At 40.2% G+C, this 27456-nt stretch overlaps 1 long non-coding RNA gene across 1 annotated transcript in view; it reads right to left on the bottom strand.

Annotated features, from left to right (window-relative positions):
- Positions 1–27456, bottom strand: part of LOC135225044 (uncharacterized) — a 203081-nt gene that overhangs the window by 141770 nt on the left and 33855 nt on the right. Inside the window, exons 3-4 of the long non-coding RNA XR_010316893.1 lie at positions 2393–2535; positions 1498–1632 (exon numbers count right to left, since the gene is read on the bottom strand). This is a non-coding gene — a long non-coding RNA (uncharacterized LOC135225044). The remainder of the gene's footprint in view (positions 1–1497; positions 1633–2392; positions 2536–27456) is intronic.

Here is a 27456-nt window from a genome sequence, read left to right as displayed (position 1 = left end):
CAACATACAACAGTTAATCAGTCTTTGGGAAAGGAGTTGTGCAAAAGCTTGTTATTATGTCTGGCTGTGACATATCAGCTGATAAGGAAACCATTGGCAATGTGGAAGAGAAGCCTGTAGTGTGTCTGTATGGTGGTGCATGGGACAAAAATGTGACTTTGAACATGATGCGCTACCTGAATGTAATTTCTTCCAAGTATGTCCCAGTGGAGCGCATGCCACACACAGGTAGAACCTGCCACTTTCACTCTTTAAGGGTGCATCACCAAGTGAGCACATGGAAGCACCTGAGCACAGTACTGCAAAGGAGGAATATGGCTTCAACATTGAAAATGGGTCATTTGTACCAATTGTCACTAATATAGAGCCTGCACCACCATCTCCAACAGGATATTCACTGTTCATGCAAAAGCACCAATGCGTTTCCAGCAGCTGTGCCCAAAAAGACATGCCATGCATCATTCATGCAAATGTAGTGGCACCAGTGTGAAAACATACCCACCCATTCTTGAAATGCTTCGCCAAGTTACTGATGACAATGTTAGGCACTTAATCTCATACTTTCATTCATAGCCATTTGACAGACACTTCTGCCACAGAACTCAAAAGTTTCAGGTCATGAAACATGACAATAGTATTTTCCCCTTGAACTTTTAACTCTTTAATCAAAGTATACATTTCTGCTGTAAGACAGCAATATCACTACCAATTCATGATGTTCTGTTGAAAACTTTGATGCATGTTGCAAGTTCAATTACTGGTGTGACTGAGAAACAATAGATATATGAGATTTCAATTGAGCTTGTTTTTTACCGCATGCTGAACTCTGTCTCATAGTGTTTATTTGCTTATTATCATAATCATAGCTTCACAGAAATGATTCCCTTTTATGATGTTTGTGCTTAATGGTGTACCAAATACTATATTTGTGCTGTTCTTGTTTCACAAAAAGGATAAACACTTCATTATTATTATCATGAAAAGAAAGACGTGTATGTATATAATTTTTACTACGCCGATGGCCTTCATTTTGCATTTATCTTTATTATGGTGTTCAAAGATGTTTTTTAACCCAATACATAGTCCTTCACATGTCTGTATTATTTTGTTAGTTATTTGTTCTCAGAAATTGATAGTCACTGAATGATATCATTATACAGTGCTGGGAATTCCTTATTATCCTGACAAGGACGAGCATTTCAGATTTTGGCCTAGGAAACACATTTCCCCAAGGTTTATTTTGGTTGGATTTTTTTTACACCTTATTGGCATCAGAATTAAGTCTTTAGTAAAAAAATAATCACTGTTATACAAAATAATATCTGTGCATTATGATCAAAATCATACTGCACAAAATTTGAGTTTGTACTTATTTTTTTGCGGAAGTAAAATGATCCCACATAGACACCTGAAAAATCTGCTTAAATGCTAGTTTTACAAAAGCAGTGTTTCTTACTATGGTAATGGATTGTCATGGTGCAACCAGTAGTTTCCTACCTGTGTAATAGTCGTCAACTCTTTGCAAAAGTTGGTTAGTTGTGGATGCACAACAGGTTTTACAAACTGGTGAAATTTAGTCTCAACTTCGTATGTTGTGGAATTGACCTTCAGGGCTGGGAATTCAATGATTTCCTGCAAAGAACAAATTTAAAAAGTTACTTCTCCCCCTTCTTAAATGCATTGCAAATATTACTACTTGGAACAGTGAAAACATACATGATATGGTTTTTTATTATCAACTGGTGCATCACAATATCAAGCTTCATTATCCAGTGTAATATGAGACAAGGACTGAATGATAATACTTTATTAGTATAGATTCACCTGTTTCCATTTGCATAAAAAAGTCTGGTAAGACTATGTGGAAGGAATTCAAAACTTTGCAGTATTATGAAGTAAAGGCATATGGATGGCAGATGCTGTGTCAATAAGAAAATATGTGGAGAGAAAAAATAAATCCTGGAAATCATTGGCTAAAACAAAAGTGATAGAGATGCCACCAAAAACTACTAAAGAAATATATAATAGCAGTCAGATTTAGTTATGCATCAGCATACAAACAGATGAAGTATGTAAAGTAAAACTACACACAAAATACCAAGTAAAAACAGCTCAGTTGTGTTACTTCTTAAAAGCCTAAAAAATATCAAGAATGAGAGTGTGAGAGCTTTATAGTGAGAGGGTAAGCAAAGATATATGAGAATGACAAAACACAGCTAAATGATCTCATGTCTTACAAGACTATGAGCTAGTATACTGTTTAAATTTAAGGGTAAATAATTATCTGTACTCATAACACACCATGGAGATGTAAAAGCAAATGTACTCATAACACACCATGGAGATGTAAAAGCAAAAACATGATTATAAAATATTACGTGCACCAACACACCTGTGGCACCAGTTGTATGTTCTTTTGACAGGTGGCCTCAAAGTCTAAGACAATGAAATAATCATAACTTTGAGGTTTTCTCTGCCCCATTTTTCCTTTATGTCAAGGTAGCTACCTACTTTTTTTGAACCTATACCAAATATCTGAAAATAAAAATATGACTTATTAATACAATATTCATCCTACAACACCATACATTATTCAGAACAGTATATTTTTGGTTTTTGGTTTATTAAGAAAGTATTGAAATAGAACCCAAGATCAAAAGCCACTTAAATGCACCTCTAATAAAAAGAACATCTGAGACTCTTCAGCCAATAAAGAAAACAATAGCAGAAATACATCAGCCACCAAAAGAAGAACAAAGTACAGCAAAATTATACAACTTCAATAAAATTCAAAGTTCAGGAAAACAAATAAAGATGATAAAACAAAACCCAAAACCTTCTTAAAATGTCTATTTTACAGTGGACATTAGAGGATACGTATCAAATAATGAAAACTTAAAATCATTAGTTAGAGAATGTAATGCAAATATCATTTGCTTACGGGAAACTAAAATAGGTTACAATGTTCTCAATGCTGGCATAAATTATAATGTGTGGAAATCAACACAAATTTTAAAGGACAACAGCCAAGGAGGAACTGCAATCATAACGCATTCTTCAATCAAATGCCAACCTGTTAGGATTAACTCGGTAATACAGGCATGTGCAGTTCAAGTATTCCTGGAAAAAAAAATAACAATATGCTCAATATATATGGAACAGTCTTTAGAAAGTCGCTTAATAGATCATCTTGGAAATAATAGACCATTACAAGTGGGAGATTTAGAAAATCTGATAGGACAGTTACCAAAACCTTACTTATTAGTAGGTGATTTTAACGCCATACATCCCATGTGGGGAAGTACATCATCTGACAGGAGACGAACTATTCTCCTAGATTTTATAGATAAAAAAAATTTGATTATTTTAAATGATGGTTCTCCAACAAGATTTGATGTTTATCATAATACCACATCTGCAATAGACATCACTTTATGTTCCTCAGAAATTGCCACAGATTTCAGTTGGAAAGTAAATAATAATTTATTTGGGAGTGACCACTGGCCAATACAAATTGAGCTAAAAAATAATACTAATATAACATATATACCGAAGAGGAAAATGGAGGAAGCAAATTGGAATATATATAAAGAGAAAACGGTGATTAACAAAAAACTATCTGACTTTACAAACCACATAGATGCTTATGAACATCTAGTAAAAACAATAGATGATAAAGCAAATGTAACTATTCCAGTTACCTCAGGCAATCCGACTAGACCACTGGTACCCTGGTGGAACGAGGAATGTAAAGCAGCAAGGAAGATAACGAGAACATGCTTTAGAAGATATCTGAGCCATAAATGTGATGCCAATAGAATTGCATATTTGAGAGCTAAAGCAAAGCAGAAAAGAATATTCAAGATAGCCAAAAGAAATTCGTGGAAAAAAATATATTAATAATATAAATTCTAAAACTCAAGACAAAGAAATCTGGAAGAAAATAAATAAACTGCAGGGTAGATATCGCCCAGAACCATTACCTACATTAAAAGTAGAAAACAACTGTATTTCAAACCCCACATTAGTAGCAAATGAATTGGGTAAATGCTTCGCCAAAACATCTAGCATCTCAAATTATACAAAGAAATTCCAATTAAAAATTAAAAATTATGTCCCAATACCAATAAAATCTAATAATCAGGAAAACTATAATCTTCCTTTCACCATGGAAGAACTGGAAAATGTCCTGAAACTTGCAAATCCAACAGCTCCAGGGGAAGACAATATTGGATATGAAATGATAAAAAATTTACCAGATGAAAGCAAAACATTTTTATTAGAAATTTTCAACGAATTATGGCGTTCTCACAGCATGCCTAAAACCCGGAAAGAATCTTTAATCGTACCAGGCTTAAAACCAGGAAAAGACCCAGTCACCAACCAGCTATAGGCCAATAGCCCTTACTATAGTTGTCTAAGCAAGAAAAAATGGTGAATAACAGATTGATATGGGTATTAGAAAACAAACAGCTATTGTCAAACAGACAGTTTGGATTTTGAAAAAAAAGTATATACCATAGATCCCCTCTTAATGATTACAAGAGAGATAGATACAAAATGCAATGGTTGGTAAAAAAACAAACAATAGGAGTATTTTTTGATTTAGAGAAAGCATATACCACCTGGAGGGGAGGGATTTAAAAAAAAAATGATAGAATGGGGAATAGGAGGGAATTTATATGAATATATTAGGGAATTCCTATCAGAAAGATATATAAAAGTCAAAGTGGGGGCAGAAATCTCTTGAATCATTTATCCAGGAGGAAGGAATCCCCCAAGGTAGTGTACTAAGCGTGGCGTTGTTTGCAATAGCAATAAATGAGATAATGGAGATGATCCCACCAATAGTAGTGGTGAAAAAGCGCTGGACATAACCAACAGATTGCAAGCAGCCATAAATAGGGTAAAAAAATGGGCCGATAACAAGGGTTTTAAATTTTCACCGCAAAAAGCAAAAGCAGTCAGATTTACAATATCAAGAAAACCGGAATTAATTCCTACTTTATTCATAAATAATGATATAATTGGATGATCAGATAAAATTCGTCGGTGTAATACTTGATAAAAAAACTTATTTAAAGAACATATAGAACAATTGGCGATAAAAGTGAGAAAATCCTTAAATATAATAAAAGTAATTGCGCATAATGAATGAGGTGCTGATAGAACCTCTTTGATAAAAGTATATAAGGCTATTTGTCTAAGTAAACTTGATTATGCATGTCAAGTATATGGTAGTGCTTCTAAAACCCTATTAACAAAACTAGATGTCATACATAACATGGGTATTAGACTATGTACTGGAGTACAGAACTTCCCCCGTGGAAAGTCTGCATGTAGAAGCAGGAATAGATCCCCTGAAAGTACGAAGAGAAGAAATAGGATTAAAATATATAGCTAAAATAAATAACCTTAATGATAATCCAAACACCAAATATATGAAAAACATAACAAATAATTATGACAATAAACCAAGAGCCCCTAAACCATTGGAGAATAGATTAAAACCTGATATAGAACATCTAAAATTAGGAACAAGTAGCATATAAAAAAATAACCACTCCTAAAATACCTCCGTGGAGACATGCTAAACTAGAAATCTGTGAAAAATCATTTAATAAGAAGGTAACAGATGCACAATTAAGGAGTGAATTTCTGTCACACCAGGAAAAACATAAACGGGACATTAGTATTTATACAGATAGCTCCAAGTCGAAGGAGGGTGTAGGCTATGCTGTAGTAACAAAAATTATAAAAATATGGGAAAAAATTCCAAAAATATGCTCGATATTCACTGCAGAGATAAATGCTATATGAGAGGCTATAAAACATACCTTTATGGTGGGAAAGGCAAACGATACCTTTGTAATATACACGGATTCTTACAGTGCTTTAGAAGCGCTAAAACAATACACAATTTCAAATCCCGTAATTGAAGAAATAAGGGAGTGGACAGATATAATAGTAAAACGGAAATCGATGAATATAAAACTATGTTGGGTCCCTTCCCATGTGGGCATAAAGGGTAATGAAGAGGTGGATAAAGAAGGTAAAAAGACAGTAAAAAAGGAGTCTATCAAAAAAATGCAAATACCTTACAATGACATTAAAACAACAATAAATGAATACTGTCATCAAAATGGGAAAAAGAATGGCTAGAATTAAATCATAAATGAAAGCATATTAAATCATCTGTAAAATCTTGGAATAGACAACAATGTCAAAGAAGGGAAGATGTCATATTAATAAGATTAAGAATAGGACATACATACTTAACACACAAATACTTGATGTTGCAAGGCGAGGAAAGACAGGCCTCTTACTGTGATCATTGTCGTACTCTGGTCACAGTCCGTCATCTGCTAACTGAATGCCGTACATTCGAAAGAAAACGAAGATCCAACAACATATATAATAGATCACTTGAAGAACTATTGGGAGAAAATGCCCCACTTCAAAATATAGTAAATTATCTCAAAGAAATAAACCTGCTTTATATGATATAACACGTATTATAATTTCATAGTTAATGCAGTAAGCGCTGAATGGCCTTTGCTGCCCCAGTGCTTGGTGTTACACCTAAACTTTATAAAACCAACCATACTGTTGCCGTTTAATTATAACTTCTGGTGACAGTTTATACCACGTGTCACATATCTTGTATGTGAAGAAATTCCCGCAATGAGATGTGTTGTATCTCTTCAGTTCTAGATTACATCCATTGTTTCTTGTCATTTTTTCGTTTATCGTAAATATGTTACTGTCTACTTTTGTTATGCCTTTCAGTATTTTGAATGTTTCTATTAGTTGTCCTCGCAATCGTCGTGTTTCTAATCCGTACATGTTCAGGATCCCTAGCCGTCTTTGGTAACCTATTTGCCTGATAGATGGAATTGACTTTGTGGCTCTTAATTGTACCCCTTCTAATCTATTTATGTCCTTTTTTAGTGTTGGTAACCAAAGTTATACTGCATAATCAAGATGAGGTCTAACTATGGATGTGTAGAGCTGCAGCACCGTTTCCTTGTTTCTGTATTTGAACTGCGTCTTTATATATCCCACTAGTTTCTGTGCCTTCTTTTCATCTATTATGCGCTGTTTTGTGGATTTTAAGTCCTTGGTAATAACGACTCTAAGGTTCTCTTCTTGTTCTACATTTATTTATGTCATTCCCAAACAGCATGTAGTTGGCATAAGGTTGGTTTGTTCCTATTTGTAACACTTTACGCTTGTCCAAGTTAAAAAGCATTTACCATCTTTTTGACCACTCTCCTATTTTCTTTAAATAATTTCTTAAACTTTCCACTGTATCTAGGTCTGCTGCATTTACACCTAGTTTGGTGTCATCTGCAAATTTTGCTATCCTGCTAGTTAAACCTACTTCAATGTCATTAATGTAAATAAAAAAAACAAGAGAGGGCCAAGGGCAGAACCCTGAGGAACTCTATTTGTTACATCTGCCCATTCTGATTCTTCACCATGTATTACGATTCTCTGTTTTCTATACGTTAGCCAGTCGTCGATCCAGTCTCCTATTTCTCCTACAATTCCTAAAGCTCTAACTTTTGTCATTAGTTCCTTGTGTGGAATTTTGTCAAAGGCCTTTTGGAAATCTCAGTAGAGTATATCTATTGCTCTATTGCTGTCGTAAATACGAATCATGTTATGAAAAAACTCCAGTAGGTTTGATAGGCAGGATTTGTTTTGTCTGAAACCGTGTTGACTGTTCAGCAGCAAGTTGTGATCCATAATTTGATCTGCAATTATGGAGGAGAGGAGAGAGAGAGAGAGAGAGAGACAGAGAAGATGAGAGAGACGAGAGAGAGAGAGAGAGAGAGAGAGCTACTCCGGTTACGTTTCGATTCAAGGAATCATTTTAGGTAATCGTAAATCCCACCAACTTGCGGTAGTCCTGCTTATTTGAGACTTCAGTCTGAATATTTACAGAAATATGAAATTGCATTTCCATTATTCAGATGTCTGTATTTTTAAGTAACATAACCTTAAAAAAAACGATATATCTATATCTCCATACAACGTCATTAGCATGATAAGCTTAAGATTAAAAAAAAAGAATAATGAACTTGTTGCATGCAACAAAATGGTACGAAATTGGTTTGCCAATGGGAAGGACTTTTTTTAACCAAACAGACCTAAACATAATTTTACGTTGGATTAAAAAGACTGAGATGTTTGGCTACAAGAGGTCTGTACGAGGGAGTATCTATTATTTGCCTTGTACTATGGATAAAGATATATTATTTGTAAATATGCAGACTATGGCTATTAGCATGCAGGAAACCAGGTGACCGTATTGAACTATAATAAATGAAAAACCAGGCTACAAAAGCTGCACCTCGAGGAAATGAGATTTGAACGGCTGGCGCGTGGCTTTACAGCGAACGTCATTCAGTGCGAGAATGCTTTGCTTTGCCACCATTTCGTCATAGCAAGACTACACCCACCTCTCGTTGCATTTCCAATAGCAACTGCTAGGTTTAATCGAGTAACGTGGTAATATGAGGATAATAGCAAATTACTGAACGAAGTGTATGTGCGAATATTTGTTTTCATGATTTATTAAAAGGGGACTGAAAGTGAAATAACCCTTCGTGATGAAATTTCGGAATGACGGATTGCAGTTTTCATAGTTGATCTCTGATGCTTATGAGCGTATATAAAATTAGAATTCAAATTGCCGGAATGTCGAGATTTGTGAATTTAACGTTTCAGTGCTATATTTACCTATCTTTATTTCATGCAAGGCTGTGTTGCGTTTTGTCGTATCGTGAATTTGTGAATCGCGTCAATGAAGACTCGACATGACACGCGAAGGAAGAATGGCAGATGAACCCCACCAAACGGAAGTCAGTAGTCAGCCTGATGATGAAGAGAAGTAAGGAGGAGGATTTGAGTCCTTTTTTTTTATTCCATTAACGAATGGCTACTTACTTTTTTTTGCAGCTTAGGTGAACGATCTGCTGGAGGACGGGTCTTGATTGATCCTGCCAAGAATTTTCGGCAGCCAGGCTGTCCTGAGGGCGTCTCTGCCCAATAAAAGATTAACCCCATTTCTTTTCAGGGGGTCATGCAACTGCTAAATAAGCCATCATGGAGCCATAGAAAGTTCCAAGTGCCAGCCCTTTTATGAAAAAGGCAAGAAACTCTAGAATTTAAGAAAGAACTCGTAGCAAGGTGTTGGAGGATGTTGCATGCCGATCTTCGTAAGAAGAAGCCTACGAGTGCTTCTGTTAGTGAATTTAAGGCAGCAGGGCGTGGTTTGAAAAATTCAGAATGAACGGGCATACATAATGTGCCGACTTCAGTGATTAAAGACATGTTTGCTAAGTGGAGTGATGTAAAAAATTTTGTGGGGAATTATCATCCCAGTAAAGATGTAATCTGTATCTCCAACATGTCTAATGACAATGTTGTGTTTCACTTTAGGCAAATTTTAAAGACATGTCTCTGAACAGTTTTTTGTTTGTTGGGTGACAGCGGTCCAGTCACTCTCAAGCTTGTCCTAATGCCAATAAAAGAAACAAAGCAGGAAGTAATCCTACAAAGTGCAGGTAAAAAACAAAGAGGAAAAGTAACCACAGATAGGTGCGTATTTGTGAGCGTGAAGGTTCCTCACTCACGGCAGCTCCAGATATGCAGAGACGAGGACGTTCATATATATATATATATATATATATATATATATATATATATATATATATATATATATATATATATATATATATATATGTATATATATATGAATAACTTGATCACGAAGTATATAAAACGTGATGCTATGTATAAATAAAGGTTTTTTTGCCACGAAGGAAAAAATGAAAAAGCGAGATAGCTTTTTCATTTTTTCCTTCGTGGCAAAAAAACCTTTATATATAATATATATATATATATATATATATATATATATATCATAATAATATAATATAATATATACATATATATATATCTCCAATGAAGATATATAGATAGATAGATAGATAGATATTAATATAATATGACTCATATTATCCCTTTCATGTCCAACTGACGTAATAGTACATAAAAATACTCTACCCCTATCTATCCAACTGACGTAGCGGTACATAAAATTTACAGAAATTTTTCGTACGTGGGGTAGGGGATTTTTTTTTTTTTTTTTTTTTTTTTGTTTTTTTTTTTTTACGGACAAGTAGCGATTTCCATAGGCTAGATCATACCCTTTCATGTGGCAACTTGACGTAAATAGTACGTAAAATACTTTATCCCCTATCTATCCAACTGACGTAGCGGTACGTAAAATTTACCGAAATTGTTCGTATGTGTGGTAGGGGCATTTTTTTTTTTATTTTCGGACAAGTAGCGATTTCCATAGGCTAGATCATACCTTGGACCGTGTATCTCGGGTATCAATACCCCAGCAAAGTAGTTTCTGTACTGCGCATGCTCAAATCCCTGGCGTAGTAAAATTCTCACAATGAAATCAGATGATCGCACCTACATTTTCCTCTCAGTGACCCCAAAGCCATTTTTCATAAATCTCCCTTTATTTTTCAACTTTTCCTCTACATTTTCGTATATTTACAAAGGAATTTCAATGAAAAATAACCGAGATAGGGCTCTTCAAAAAATTGTTATTCTAGCAATAAATGTTGACAACGGTAAAATTTTTTTTCGTTTCGATCAATTTATAACGTCAAAATGAAACTGTTGCCGTATCCAAAGCCATTTTTCTTGACCTTCCCTTTATTCTTCAACGTTTCCTCTACATTTTCGTATATTTACAAAGGAATTTCAATGAAAAATAACCGAGATAGGGCTCTTCAAAAAAAAAAAAAAAAAAAAAAAAATTCCAGCTATAATTCTCACTAAGCGCCGGGCAGAGCGCTATGTTTCTTATCCTCTTTTCTATCAATTTTTTCACAGGCTGGACTTATTCGTTTTCCATTGATTTATATGTCGATATTTAGGGAATTTTATTGGCTTTCTCATAAAAAATAATTCATTCGCCTTACTTTCATAGTTTTTGGGTTAGGAACGAGAATATAAAAAAAAGTAAAAATTTTTTTGTTAAATAACTCACATTTTTTCGTATTTATAGGGCTGGGACTCTTATTCTGACTATTCCACCATAAAATACTAACATTTTGAAAAAAAAGGACAGCAAAATGAACGTTGTTGGCATAAAATTTATATTTTCGCTGAATTTTCAAAATAATAATTTTTTCGCACTGTCGAGCGCTCCCAGACACCTCGGATATCTGGGGATACAGTGCTCAAAACTAAGCGAATATGAGAGATACCTTGGACCGTGTATCACGGGTATCAATACGCCAGCAAAGTAGTTTTCCTCTACTGCGCATGCTCAAATCCCTGGGGTAGTAAAATTCTCAATGAAATCAGCTGATCGCACCGACAGTGACCCACGTGCGAGCTGTTGTTGACACAAGTGTATGTTTACATGGTTACGTCACGCAAAAACAATAGTTTTCCAACATGCAGTCGCGTAGTTTTTATGGTAAAAGTAACAGAAAATGCGTTAGTGCATCCCATAAGAGACGATTGGAGTTTCGGCAGGGCTCTGAATCTCCAGAAGATGCCAAGATAAGGAGGCTTCTAATGGACTAGGTATGACTTTTCTTGGAATTCTCAAGGATTAACCTAAACCCAACCAAGCAAGCCATGGAACTACTTCGTCTGGAGTAGTAGGTAGAAATTCGCCTGTTATGTATAGCTTTTGAGCTACGAACGATAATGTTGACAACGGTAACATCTTTTTTCGTTTCGATCAACTTATAATGTCAAAATGAAGCTGTTGCTGTTACCAAAGCCATTTTTCTTAACTCTCCCTTTATTTTTCAACTTTTCCTGTACATTTTCGTATATTTACAAAGTAATTTCTATGAAAAATAACCGAGATAGGGGTCCTCAAAAAATTGTTATTCTAGCGATAAATGTTGATAACGGTAACATTTTTTTTCGTTTCGATCAAATTATAACGTCAAAATGAAACTGTTACCGTTACCAAAGCCATTTTTTTTACTCTCCCTTTATTCTTCAACTTTTCCTCTGCATTTTCGTATATTTACAAAGGAATTTCTATAAAAAGTAACTGAGATAGGGCTCTTAAAAAGAAGAAGAAGAAGAAGAAAAAAAAAAAACCACTTTCTAGCGATAATTCTCACCATGCACCGGCAGAGCGGTCTGTTTCTTACCCTCTTTTCTATCATTTTTTTCACCGGCTGGACTTATTCGTTTTCCATTGTTTCATATGTCGATATTTTGAGAATTTTGTTGGCTTTCTCATAAAAAATAATTCATTCGCCTAACTGTTATAACATTTGACCTACGAACGATAATGTTAACAACGGTAACATTATTTTTCAACGTTTCCTCTACATTTTCGTATATTTACAAAGTAATTTCAATGAAAAATAACCGAGATAGGGCTCTTAAAAAAAAAAAAAATTCTAGTGATAATTCTCACCATGCGCCGGGCAGCGCTCTGTTTCTTACCCTCTTTTCTATCAATTTTTTCACCGGCTGGACTTATTCGTTTTCCATTGATTTATATGTCGATATTTAGAGAATTTTATTGGCTTTCTCATAAAAGAAAATTCGTTCGCCTGACTTTCATAGTTTTTGGATTACGAACGAAAATATAAAAAAAGTAAAGATTTTTTTTTTTAAATAACTCACATTTTTTCGTATTTAGCGGGCTGGGACTCAAATTCTGACTATTCCACTTTAAAATACTAACATTTAGAAAAAATGACAGCAAAATGAACGTTGTTGGCATAAAATTTATATTTTTGCTGAATTTTCGAAATAATTATTTTTTCGCACTGTCGACCGCTCCCAGACACCTCGGATATCTGGAGAGACAGTGCTCAAAACTAAGCGGATATGAGAGTTATTTGAGACGTATAGATAACACAGCCTCGTTTATTACCATCACTCTCTCTCTCTCTCCCTCCGAGTGCCGCTCTACCAGACGACTTGATGGGAAAGCTATAGTGGACTTAAAAGTATTGATACATTTATTTATGTGCTCAAGTACAGGTCGTAATATTGTCTTTAGTACCCACTATGATTTACAGCAAACTCGTAGAAAAAAGGAAGATGATGGCAATTCATTAGCCTTAGTCAATCCATCTTTTATTTAATTTTATTTAATATATACGTCTGAATGGAATGCTCTCTCTCTATCTCTCTCGACAACATTAGCAAACTGACAAACCAATATTAAGTATGTACTATGAGATTCAGGGTCTCTGTAACACGGTTTTTTTGACTTTGCTTCTTGTCAAAGCATCGGATGTAGCTGAAAGTTGACATATGTATATTTTACAACCACACACAAATTTTCTCAGCATTATCAATAACCTAAACCCGATAGTTTTAATTTTTATAGAGTAAAAATGTAGCCGACGCCATGGCCAATGATTACGAGCCAAGAGTCGAAAAAACATTCATTACGTAAGCAAGGTAAACAAACACCTTTTGACTAAATGTTGCCCCGCCCATCCACCAGACAGAAATTCCATCGGCTCTGAAACACAGATACATAGATGTTGGTGGGGTATCAGTGCTAACGTAGTAATACTACTGTAGCAGTAGTGCCGCAACAGTATAGCAGTAATATACATAAATTAAACGTTTACACCAACTGCTGGGATCCTTGAGGATCATTTAGCACTTCTTACAACTACTCGAGAAATTAGTTTTTATAGCCAGAAGTTAAATTTTCTAATGCAACAATGCCCATGGTAGCCTTCAGTGTTATCCTGAATTATAACGAGGCGAAAGTGGGTGGAGCCTCATGAAGTCACCATTCTGACAATAATTATTGGTGAAGGTTTAGAGCCAATATACGGTACCGACTATTTTTTTCAGTAAATAGGTAGATAGCCAATAAATAAAAATTGCTTGACATTGGATATATAGCAGTTATCAAATCAAGCTTGTCTACTATGTTTTTGGTAATTACCAACTATTCCCTACATCTTGTCAATCTGATTGTGACCTATAAAGTAGACTGTAATTTCTTTGGAAACTCATTTTGGGAGTTAGACTAATAATCGAAGTGTTTTTGTATTTATTAACACATTTTGTTGGTTTGTTCATTATGACAATTATCAGTGGAGAGGTTTCAGAGTTCATAAAGGTGTACTGCTTTGCTTGTATTTAAATTTGTATGTCATTGTTGCCAGAGGTTTAGCCTTCGTTACGTATAGCCAATCATCCATCGAGAAAGAGGGAAGAAATGATGTCATAAGTTACGTAACGAGTACGTTCGAAACCTTTTCTCTGAGTAAGTTGGCCCGTCTTCAAAAAAGGTCACTTTTACATTATAAGTACCAAATTTATTCAACCTACGTAGTGCAGAATACACTCAAAATTTATGTGTTGATATAATATGTATTCTGAATAAGCGTTATATTTATGAAATGCATAGATAAAAAGTTATTGCGAAAAAACCGTGTTACAGAGGCCCTGAATCTCATAGTAGATAATTCTCTCTCTCTCTCTCTCTCTCTCTCTCTCTCCTCTCTCTCTCTCTCTCTCTCTCTATCTCAGTGGATATAAAACATATGAAATATGCTAGATATATAGCAATATATAGTTATATAATATATATAAGCAACTGTTAATAATCTGTGTTGACGAACAGATATTGAAATGAAGAAGAAGCAGTTGAAGATATATTGACCCTGATAGATAGATAGATAAATATGTATGTATATGTAATATATATATATATAATATATATAATAATATATAATATATTGTATATATGCTATATATAATATATATATATACACACATATATATATATATATAGTATACATTTATATTATATATATATATATATATAAGTATATATATATATGTATAGATATATATATATATATATATATATAAATATATATAATATATATATAATATAATATATATATATATATATATATATAACATACATACACATATATGTATATATACGTATATATGATATATACATGTATATACACTATATATATATATATATATATATCATATATATTATATATATATATATATATAGTCTATATATGTATTATATATATATTTCTAATATATATATATATATATATATATATATATATATATATATATATATATATATATCTATATATATATATACTATCTATATATATATATATATATATATATATATAATTTGAGTCAGAAATATATCTCTATTCTAAAAGGTTACATATCTTATAATATATTACTTATATGATATAGTGTATATACTATATATATATATGTGTGTGTGTGTGTGTGTGTAAATAAATTCTTCTGTTAAAACAGGATGCGTCTCAAGTATGAAAGGCCCATTAAAACACTACATTTCGGTGGACTTACTTATCAAGGGTGGAAGTAAAACCACCGAAATATAGTCCTTTGCTTTAAACCGGAGTGTTTTTAGTGGGCCTTTTATACTTGAGAGAGATGTGTGTTCATGCGTGTATGTATGCATGTATATGTATATATATTATTAATACAATTATAGATATATATATATATATATAATATTAGTATATATATTCATAAGCCTCCGATTCCCCGCAACCCGCTCAAAAACATATATCAGGAAGAAAAAATCTTGAAGAAATATGTAAAAATGATATCCAGAGAGTTCCCACTGAAATTTGAGAGTCTCTTCAGATAAAGACGATTCGTCTCTCGAGGAAATCTTTGGATCTTCGTAGTCGTCAGATTCCTCCTCCTCCCTCTTCATACGTTCCAGGAAGGGAGGGAGGAAGGGAGCCAGGAAGGGAGCCAGGAAGGATTGAGGGAAGGAAGGAAGGAATGCTCTGGGAAGAACCCGACTCTGCAGAGCTTCGACTCCCAGCGCCAAGGAAAAGGAACAGGTGGCAGATTCTGTCGATAAGCTTAGCGCAGCGTAGGGAGACTGGCATAGAAATCATGTTTTCGTTAATGAAAAACATTATGAATTGTAATATTACCATTGGACGTGCTTTTGCACGAACTTATCAGTTAATAATTGGAAGTGGCTGGCGCATCGCAACTCCACTTAATATTGTTATGGGTGCTCTTGCAGCGGTCAACGTCTTCTCGGTTGGATATCACTTGACCAGGGTGGATGTGAAGGACATCTTGGACAGGACCGTAGAGGACTTAAACACTCTCAGAAAGGACCATGAAGAGGAGAAGGTCCATAGGAAGAAAATGTCGTACTTACTTGAGCAATTGGTGAAGAAGTTGTTGCGAAACAGCTGGGAAGACACACAACTGGAACTCGAAAACATCTGCCTGGAGACGGAAGGCAACCAACGTACATTAGTGTCTGGTGCCTCTTGGAACTCTGTTGTCTGCGATCTACTAGAAAAAGAGAAACCCAACTCTCAGCCAAGATTCATCTGCGAAAACTCTGCAGAGGAAGTGAAGCGAGAAGATCAGATCAGATTAGATATTGATGAAATCTGTCAGTACATCTTATCCAGATTAGGCAGGTCAACATGCTCGGACCTATCGTCAGCCTCATCGTCAACGGCTGAATGTTTGGAAAGATCTCCGCCAAGAGTCATCTGCGAAACCTCTTCAAAGGAATTGGATGATATGTTGAGGAGATTAAAGAAGGAACTAAACTGTGAGGACATCTTGACTAAAACAGAAAGGTCAGAATGTGATGCGGGGAAGACATACAACTTGCCCAGAGGCAGAGAGACATTCCGAGACACTGACCCAAGATGCCCGGATTATAATCAAGAGAATGTCAGGAAAGGGAATACGACAAAAAGGCAGTTTAGGAGATGGAGAACACCAACACCAAGGATGGATAAGACCCCCAGGGGAATGAGGGACCACTGGGAAGAAAGGAACACTACGAGGAAGCAAAAACTTAAGGAAAAAACGCCTCATTTACCCAACATTCCCCTGAAAGTCAACCCAGACAGGTTCGCGAAAGAAAACTTGGCGGAACAAATAACCCTTCAAGAGGCCCAGGCAGAGCTTCACAGGAAGAAGCAAGAGAAACTAGAGGCAAGTAATAAAAAGTTGCTAGAACAAATTCGTGAACTGAAACAAGAAAAACGCCAGATGTTGCGCAGAGAGAACGAATTGAAAAATGAAAATCAGAAGCTCCGAGACAATGTCAACATCCTGAAAGAGCATCTGATCACCGTCGAGTGCAAAAACGAGGAGAAAGACTCGGCTGCGAGGAATCACGCACAGAAAATGAACGAGGCCGAGGCGAAGATCCAAGCGCTGGTGAGAAAACTCGATGACAAGGAACGCGAGGCTAAGCAGTGCCAAGACGAGGCTAAAGAGCTTCGGCGCAAGATCTGCGAGATGGACCATCAACTAACAGAGGTTCGCAACGAGAACGAAAGAAGGAAGTGCGACCTTCAGGAGAAGGAAGAGCTCCTGCAGTGTAGGGATGCTGAGAAGCAGAAGTGTGAGGCCTGCCTGCAGGAGTTGCAGCAGGAGGCTGCTAAAAAAGTGCGTCTGATCAGTCAGCTCCAGGGGGAGATTGGAAGGCTGGAATACGACAGACAAGACAAGCAAATACATGTCGAACACCTGGAAGGGGTACACGAGAACCTTCGAGAGGAGAACGATAAGCTCAGGCAGCTGCTCGGGAGATGTCTGCAAGATAGGCGTGAGTTGGAGGCGGGACTGCTAGAAACAGATATGGAACTGGCAAGCTTCTTTGCTTTCTGTGAAAAACACCAAAACAAATTGAGAGTGTCCCCTTTGAGAAGGATAGATTTGGACCGATCCGTGGAAAGTGGGCACAGAAGGAAGTCAGGTGCCAGGGGAAACGTAAAGAAGAGAGGATTAGAGGATGGAAGGCAGTTGTGGGACTGTTAGGAGTTCACTGGCCTAGAAAAAAGATCAATACTCAGTCTGGACTTGAGATACCTACTAGACCCACCTGACCCGAGGACTTGGAGGATGGAAGGCAGTTGAAGGGGGGCTGCTAGAAGTTCACTGGCCAGAAAAAAAAGACCAATACTCAGTCTGGACTTGAGATAACTACTAGATCCTGACCCGAGGCTGGAGGATGGAAGGCAGTTGGGGGGCTGCTAGAAGTTCACTGGCCTAGAAAAAACACCAATATTCAGTCTGGACTTGAGATAACTACTAGATCCTGACCCGAGGCTGGAGGATGGAAGGCAGTTGGGGGGCTGCTAGAAGTTCACTGGCCTAGAAAAAAAGACCAATATTCAGTCTGGACTTGAGATACTACTAGACCTGACCCGAGGCTGGAGGGGGATGGAAGGCAGTTGGGGGGCTGCTAGAAGTTCAATGGCCTAGAAAAACGACAATATTCAGTCTGGACTTGAGATACCTACTAGACCCTGACCCGAGGCTGGAGGATGGAAGGCAGTTGGGGGGCTGCTAGAAGTTCACTGGCCTAGAAAAAAGACCAATATTCAGTCTGGACTTGAGATACCTACTAGATCCTGACCCGAGGCTGGAGGATGGAAGGCAGTTGGGGGGCTGCTAGAAGTTCACTGGCCTAGAAAAAAGACCAATACTCAGTCTGGACTTGAGATAACTACTAGATCCTGACCCGAGGCTGGAGGATGGAAGGCAGTTGGGGGCGCTAGAATTCCACTGGCCCAGAGACCAATATTCAAGTCTGGACTTGGATCCTACCCTGACCCGAAAAAACCCGAGGCTGGAGGATGCCGGCAGTGGGGGGATTGCAGAAGTTCACTCCTGAAAAAAGAACCAATATTCAGTTCTGGACTGAGATACCTACTAGACCCTGACCCGAGGCTGGAGGATGGAAGGCAGTTGGGGGGCTGCTAGAAGTTCACTGGCCTAGAAAAAAGACCTAATCATTCGGACTGGAGATAAACTAACTAGATTCCTGACCCGGAGGCGGAGGTGAGCAGGGGGTGGGGGGCTGCTACCGAAGTTCACTGGCCCAAAAAAAGACCAATATCAGTTGGACCCTTTGAGGAATAACCTACTAGACTGGACCCGAGGCTGGAAGGATGGAAGGCAGTTGGGGGGCTGCTAGAAGTTCACTGGCCTAGAAAAAAGACCAATATTCAGTCTGGACTTGAGATACCTACTAGACTCTGACCCGAGGCTGGAGGATGGAAGGCAGTTGGGGGGCTGCTAGAAGTTCACTGGCCTAGAAAAAGACCAATAGTTCATCTGGAATGAAATACCTATAGACTGGACCCGAGGTTGAGGATGGAGGCAGTGGGGGGGACTGCTAGAAGCCTAAAAAAAAAAAACCATTCCATTGGCTAGAAAAAAAGACCAATACCCACCCAGGCTAGATGAGGATCTACTAGTCCGGAAGGAAGGCTGGAGGATAAGGGCATGGCCCGGGGGGCTGCTTAGAGTTCACTGGCCCTAGAAAAAAGGACCAATATTCAGTCTGGACTTGAGTATACTACTAGACCCTGACCCGAGGCTGGAGGATGGGAAGGAAGGCAGTTGGGGGACTGCTAGAAGTTCATTTGGCCTAGAAAAAGACAAATATTCAGTATGGACTGATATACCTACTAGACCCTGACCGAGGCTGGGAGAGGAAGGCAGTTGGGGGACTGCTAGAAGTTCGGGCTGGCTAGAAAAAAGGACCAATAATTCAGTCTGGACTTGAGATACCTACTAGACCCTGACGAGGCTGAAGGATGGAAGGCAGTTGGGGGGGTGCTAGAAGTTCACTGGCCTAGAAAAAAGACCAATATTCAGTGTGAAATTTGAGATAAATACTACACCCTGACCCTAGGCTGGAGAATGGAAGGCAGTTGGGGGGACTGTTAGAAGTTCACTAAGGCCTAGAAAAAAGACCAATACTCAGTCTGGACTTGAGATAACCTACTAGACCCTGGACCGAGGCTGGAGGAGGAAGGCAGTTGGGGGGACTGCTAGAAGTTCACTAGGCCAGAAAAAAGACCAATATTCCGTCTGGACTTGAGATACACTAGACCCTGACCCGAGGCTGGAGGATGGAAGGCAGTTGGGGACTGCTAGAAGTTCACTGCCTAGAAAAAAAACCAATATTTCAGTCTGGACTTTAATATTACTTAGTCTGACCCGGAGGCTTGGGAGGATGGAAGGCAGTGGGGATGCCTAGAGTTCACTGGCCTAAGAAAAAAAAGACCAATATTCAGTATGGACTGAAGGAAATACCTAATAGGAACCCTTGACCAGCTTGGAGGATGGAAGGCGTTAGCACTGCTAGAAGTTCTGGGCCTAGAAAAAGACCAATAATTCAGTCTGGATCGAGATACCTACTAGACCCTGACCCGAGGCTGGAGGAGGAAGGCAGTTGGGGGGACTGCTAGAAGTTCAACTGGCCTAGAAAAAAGACCAATATTTCAGTCTGTTGGAACTTGAGAAAACTACTACAACCCTGACCCTAGGCTGGAGAATGGAAGGCAGTTGGGGGGCCCTGTTAGAAGTTCCAATGGGCTAGAAAAAAGGACCAATAACTCAGGTCGGACTTGAGGATAAATACTAAGATCCTGCCCGAGATTGGGAAGGATGGAAGGCCGGTGGGGGGCTGCTAGAAGTCACCAACTTAGCCCAGAAAAAAGACCATATGCCCGGTCCTGGACTTTGAAAAAAGATACCCAAACTAGACCCTTGACCCGAAGCTGGAGGATGGAGGCAGTGGGGGCAACTGCTTTAGAAGTTCAACTGGCCTAGAAAAAACCACCAAATCAAGTCCTGGGATTGATATACCCTATAGACCCTGACCCGAGGCTGGAGGATGGAAGGGCAGTTGGGGGATGCTTAAGGGAAGGTTCACTGGCCTAGAAAAAAGACCAATATTCAGCTGGACCTTGAGGATACCTACCTAGACATTGAAAAAAAACCGAAGCCTGGAGGATGGGAAGAAGTTGGGGGAATGCTATTAGAAGCATCTCTGGCTTAGAAAAAAGACCAATAATCAGTCGGACTTTGAGAAATACCTACTAGACCTGACCCATGAGGCTGGAGGATGGAAAGGCAGTTGGAGGGGGACTGGCTAGAAAGTTCACTGGCCTAGAAAAAAAGACCAATAATTAAGTTCTGGATTTGAAATACTACTAGACCATTACCCAGGCTGGAGGATTGGAAGGCAGTTGGGAGACTGCCTAGAATTCACAATGGCCTAGAAAAAAGACCAATATTCCAGTTGGAGTTGAAATAACCTACTAGAAACCCTGACTGAGGCTGGAAGGGAGGAAGGCATGTTGGGGGAACTGGCTTAGAGTTCACTTGGGGGCCTAGAAAAAAGAGCCAATATTCAGTCGGATTTGAAATACCTATAAGACCTTGACCGAGGCTGGAGGATGGAAGCCAGTTGGAACTTGCTAGACAATTCATGGCCTAGAAAAAAGACCAATAAATCAGTCTGGACTTGAGATTACCTAACTAGGACCCTGACCCTAAAGCCCTGGAGGATGGAGGCAGTTGGGGGCAGGCTAGGAAGGCACTGGCCTTAGAAGGGGGAAAACACCAATATTTCAGTCTGGACTTGAAGATTACCTACAGGAACCTGACCCGAGGCTGGAGGATGAAGGCAAAAAGTTGGGGGATTGCCTAAGAAGTTCACTGTCCTAGAAAAAAGGACCAATATCAGTCTGGATCTTGAGATTAACCTAACTAAGGACCCATGACCCTAAGCTGGAGGATGGGAAGGCAGTTGGGGGGGCTGATAGAAGTTCACTGTCCTAGAAAAAAGACCCATAATTCAGTTCTGGACTTGAGAATAACCTACTAGGACCCTGACCTGTGGCTGGAGGATGGAAGGCAAGTTGGTTGGGGGGCTAGTTAGGAAGTTTTCACTGGCCTAGAAAAAAGACCAATATTCAGTCTTGGAACTTGAGGGATACCTAACTAGGACCCTGGACCTGGGGGTCTGGAGGGGGGAATTTGGGGGGGGGAAAGGGGGCAGTTGTTGGGGGCTGGTATTAGAAGTCACTGGCCTAGAAAAAAGGACCAATACTCAGTCTGGACTTGGAGATACCTTACTCAGACCCTGACCCGAGGCATGGGGGAGGATGGGAAGGCAGTCTTGGGGGGCTGCTAGAAGTTCACTGGCCTAGAAAAAAGACCAATATTCAGTCTGGACTTGGAGATACCACTAGACCCTGAACCGGAGGCTGGAGGGATGGAAGGGCAGTTGGGGGGACTGCTAGAAGTTCACGGGCCTAGAAAAAAGACCAATATTGCAGCTTCTGGACTTGGAGATAAACTACTAGATCCTGACCCGAGGAACTGAAGGATGGAAAGGCAGTTTGAGGGGGTGGTGCTAGAAGTTCACTGGCCTAGAAAAATAAAAAAGACCTAATATTCAGTATGGACTTAGAGATAACTACTACACCCAGGACCATAAGCAGGAGGATGGAAGGCAGTTGGGGGGACTGCCTAAAAAATTCTGCTAGGCCTAGAAAAAAAGGACCAAATACTCAGTCTGCGACTTGAGATAACTACTAGACCCTGACCCGAGGCTGGAGGATGGAAGGCAGTTGGGGGAACTGCTAGAAGTTCGCCCTTGCGGCCTCAGAAAAAAAGACCAATATTTCAGTCTGGAACTTGAGATACCTACTAGGACCCTGACCCGAGGCTGGAGGATGGAAGGCAGTTTTGGAGGGGGACTGCTAGAAAGTTCACTGGCCTAGAAAAAGACCAATATTCAGTATGGGACTTGAGATACTACTAGACCCTGGACCACCGAGGATGGAGGGATGGAAGGCAGCTTTGGGCCGGGGCAACGAGAAGTCACTGCTAGAAGTTCGCTGGCCTAGAAAAAAGGACCAATAATTCAGTCTGGACTTGAGCATAACCTACTAGACCCTGACCCGAGGCTGGGAGGATGGAACGGCAGTTGGGGGGGACTGCTATCGAAGTTCACTGGCCTACGAAAAAAGACCAATATTCAGTATGGACTTGAGATAAACTACTAGATCCTGACCCGAAGGCTGGAGGATGGAATGGCAGTTGGGGGACTCGATAGGAAGTTCACCTTGGGCATAGAAAAAAGAACAATTAATATTTCCGTTCCGGACTTGAGATACCCACTTAGACCCTGACAGAGGCTGGGAGGATGGAAGGTCAGTTGGGGGGCTTGCTAGAAGTTCACTGGCCTAGAAACAAAAAAGACCAAGTACACAGTCTGGACTTGAGATAACTACTAGATCCTGACCCGAGGGCTGGAGATGTAAGGCAGTTGGGGGGCTGCTAGAAGTTCACTGGCCAGAAAAAAGACCATATTCAGTCTGGACTTGAGATACCCACTAGACCCTGACCCGAGGCTGGAGGATGGAAGGCAGTTGGGGGACTGCTAGAAGTTCACTGGCCTAGAAAAAACACCAATATTCAGTCTGGACTTGATATACCTACTAGACCCTGACCCGAGGCTGAAGGATGGAAGGCAGTTGGGGGACTGCTAGAAGTTCGCTGGCCTAGAAAAAAGACCAATATTCAGTCTGGACTTGAGATACCTACTAGACCCTGACCCCCAGGCTGGAGGGGATGGAAAGGCAGTTGGGGGACTGCTAGAAGTTCACTGGCCTAGAAAAAAGACCAATATTCAGTGTGAACTTGAGATAACTACTACACCCTGACCCTAGGCTGGAGAATGGAAGGCAGTTGGGGGGCTGTTAGAAGTTCACTGGCCTAGAAAAAAGACCAATACTCAGTCTGGACTTGAGATAACTACTAGATCCTGACCCGAGGCTGGAGGATGGAAGGCAGTTGGGGGGCTGCTAGAAGTTCACTAGCCCAGAAAAAAGACCAATATTCCGTCTGGACTTGAGATACCCACTAGACCCTGACCCGAGGCTGGAGGATGGAAGGCAGTTGGGGGACTGCTAGAAGTTCACTGGCCTAGAAAAAACACCATATTCAGTCTGGACTTTACATACCTACTAGTACCCTGACCCCGAGGCTGGGAGGATGGAAGGCAGTTGGGGGACTGCTAGAAGTTCACTGGCCTAGAAAAAAGACCAATAATCAGTCTGGACTTGAGATACCTACTAGACCTTGACCCGAGGCTGGAGGATGGAAGGCAGTTGGGGGACTGCTAGAAGTTCTCTGGCCTAGAAAAAAGACCAATAATCAGTCTGGACTTGAGATACCTACTAGACCCTGACCTGAGGCTGGAGGATGGAAGGCAGTTGGGGGACTGCTAGAAGTTCACTGGCCTAGAAAAAAGACCAATATTTAGTCTGGATTTGAAATACCTACTAGACCCTTACCCAAGGCTGGAGGATGGAAGGCAGTTGGGGGACTGCTAGAAATTCACTGGCCTAGAAAAAAGACCAATATTCAGTCTGGATTTGAAATACCTACTAGACCCTGACCTGAGGCTGGAGGATGGAAGGCAGTTGGGGGACTGCTAGAAGTTCACTGGCCTAGAAAAAAGACCAATATTCAGTCTGGATTTGAGATACCTACTAGACCCTGACCCGAGGCTGGAGGATGGAAGGCAGTTGGGGGACTGCTAGAAATTCACTGGCCTAGAAAAAAGACCAATATTCAGTCTGGACTTGAGATACCTACTAGACCCTGACCCTAAGCTGGAGGATGGAAGGCAGTTGGGGGGCTGCTAGAAGTTCACTGGCCTAGAAAAAAAGACCATATTCAGTGCTGGGACTTGAGATACCTACTAGACCCTGACCCGAGGCTGAGGATGGAAGGCAGTTGGGGGACTGCTAGAAGTTCACTGTCCTAGAAAAACACCAATATTCGTCTGGACTTTTGAGATACCTACTAGACCCTGACCCTAAGCTGGAGGATGGAAGGCAGTTGGGGGGCTGCTAGAAGTTCACTGTCCTAGAAAAAAGACCAATATTCAGTCTGGACTTGAGATACCTACTAGACCCTGACCTGTGGCTGGAGGATGGAAGGCAGTTGGGGGGCTGCTAGAAGTTCACTGGCCTAGAAAAAAGACCAATATTCAGTCTGGACTTGAGATACCTACTAGACCCTGACCTTGGTGGCTTGAGATGGAAGGCAGTTGGGGGCTGTTAGAATTCACTGGCCTAGAAAAAAGACCAATATCCAGTCGGGATTTGAGATACCGCTAAAACCCTGACCCGAGGTTGAGGATGGGAAGGCAGTTGGGGGACTGCTAGAAGTTCGCTGGCCTAGAAAAAGACCAATATCAGTCTGGGACTTGAGATACTACTAGATCCTGACCCGAGGCTGAACGGATGGAAGGCAGTTGGGGGTGTGCTAGAAGTTCACTGCCTAGAAAAAAAGACCATACTCAGTCTGGACTTGAGATAACTACTACACCCTAGACCCGAGGCTGAGATGGAGGCAGTTGGGGGACTGCTAAAAATTCGCTGGCCTAGAAAAAAGACCAATAACTCAGTCCTGGACTTGGAGAGCACTACTAGACCCTGACCCGAGGCTGGAGGATGGAAGGCACGTTGGTTGGGGAACTGCTAGAATTTCGTTTCGCTGGCCCAGAAAAAAGCACCAATATTCAGTCCTGGAACTTGAGGATACCTACTTAGACGCCCTGGACCCGAGGCTGGAGGAATGGAAGGGCAGTTTGGGGACTGCTAGAAGTTCACCTGGCCTAGAAAACACGACCTCCAATATTCCATTCTTGGACTTTGAGATCCTACCGCCTAGACCCTGACCCGCCCGAGGCTTGGAGGGGATGGAAGGCAGTTGGGGGACTGCTAGAAGTTCGCCTGGCCTATGAAAAAAGACCAATATTCAAGTCTTTGACTTTTTTGAGATTACCTACTAACCCCTTGACCCGAGGTCTGGAGGATGGAAGGCAGTTGGGGGACTGCTAGAAGTTTCACTGGCCTAGAAAAAAACGACTCCAATATTCAGTCTGGACTTGAGATAACTACTAGATCCTGACCCGAGGCTGAGGCAAATGGAAGGACCAGTTGGGGGACTGATAGAAGTTCACTGGCCTAGAAAAAAAGACCATATTCAGTCTGGACTTGAGATAACTACTAGATCCTGACCCGAGGCTGGAGGATGGAAGGCAGTCTTGACTGTTAGAAATTCACTGGCCTAGAAAAAAGACCAACATTCAGTCTGGACTTGAGATAGACCTACTAGACCCTGACCGAGGCTGAGGATGGAACGGCAGTTGGGGGACTGTTAGAAGTTCACTGGCCTAGAAAAAAGACCAACATTCAGTTCTGTACTTGAGATACCTACTAGACCCTGACCCTAAGCTGGAGGATGGAAGCAGTTGGGGGACTGTTAGAAGTTCACTGGCCTAGAAAAAAGACCAATATACAGTCTGGACTTGGGAAGATACCTACTAGAGCCCTGACCGAGGCTGGAGGATGGAAGGCAGTTTGGGGAACGCTAAGGGGGGAAGTTCAACGGGGGGCCTAAGAAAAAAGACCAAATTATTCAGTGGACTTGAGATACTACTAGACCCTACCCAAGGTGGAGGATGAAGCCAATTGGGGGGACTGCCTAGAATTCCTGGCTAGAAAAAAGACCAATATTCCGTTCTGGATTTGAGATAAACCTACTAGACCCTGACCCCGAGGCTGGAGGATGGAAGGCAGTTTGGGGGACTGCTAGAAGTTCACTGGCCTAGAAAAAAGACCAATATCAGTCTGGACTTGAGAATAACTACTAGACCCTGACCCGGAGGGGCTGGAAGGATGAAGGCAGTTGGGGGGACGCTAGAAGTTCACTGGCCTAGAAAAAAAAGACCAAAATATTCAGTCTGGACTTGAGATACCTACTAGACCCTGACCCGAGGCTGAGGAGGAAGGCCAGTTGGGGGCTGCTAAGAAGTTCACGCCTAGAAAAAAAGACAATTTCAGTCTGGATTGAGATACCTTCAGACCTGACCCGAGGCTGAAGGATGGAAAGCAGTGGGGGGACTGCTTAGAAGTTTCACTGGCCTAGAAAAAAGACCAATACTCAGTTGGATGAGAATAACTACTAGATCCTGACCCGAGGCTGGAGGATGGAAGGCAGTTGGGGGGCTGCTAGAAGTTCCACTGCCTAGAAAAAAGACCAATATTCACTGGCCTTGAGATACCTACTAAAAAACCGACCGAGGCTGAAGGATTTGGAAGGCAGTTGGGGGCTGCTAGAAGGTTCCGCTGGCCTGAAAAAAAGACCAATATTCAGTCTGACTTGAGATACCTAACGACCCTGAGGCTGAAGGAGGAAGGAAGTTGGGGGGTGCTAGGAATTCACTTCCTAGAAAAAAGACCAATATTCAGTCTGGACTTGAGATACCTAACTAGACCCTGAACCCGAGGCTGAAGGATGGAAGGCAGTTGGGGGCTGCTAGAAGTTCACTGGCCTAGAAAAAAAAGACCAATATTCAGTCTGGACTTGAGATACCTACTAGACCCTGACCGAGCTGAAGGATGGAAGGCAGTTGGGGGCTGCTAGAAGTTCACTGCCCTAGAAAAAAAGACCAATATCATTCTGGACTTGAGATAATACTAACCCTGACCCGAGCTGGAGGATGGAAGG

The sequence above is a fragment of the Macrobrachium nipponense genome, chromosome 12 (assembly GCF_015104395.2).
Source record: "Macrobrachium nipponense isolate FS-2020 chromosome 12, ASM1510439v2, whole genome shotgun sequence".
Taxonomy (NCBI): Eukaryota; Metazoa; Arthropoda; class Malacostraca; order Decapoda; family Palaemonidae; genus Macrobrachium; species Macrobrachium nipponense.
This window is presented reverse-complemented; position numbering and strand designations above follow the sequence as displayed.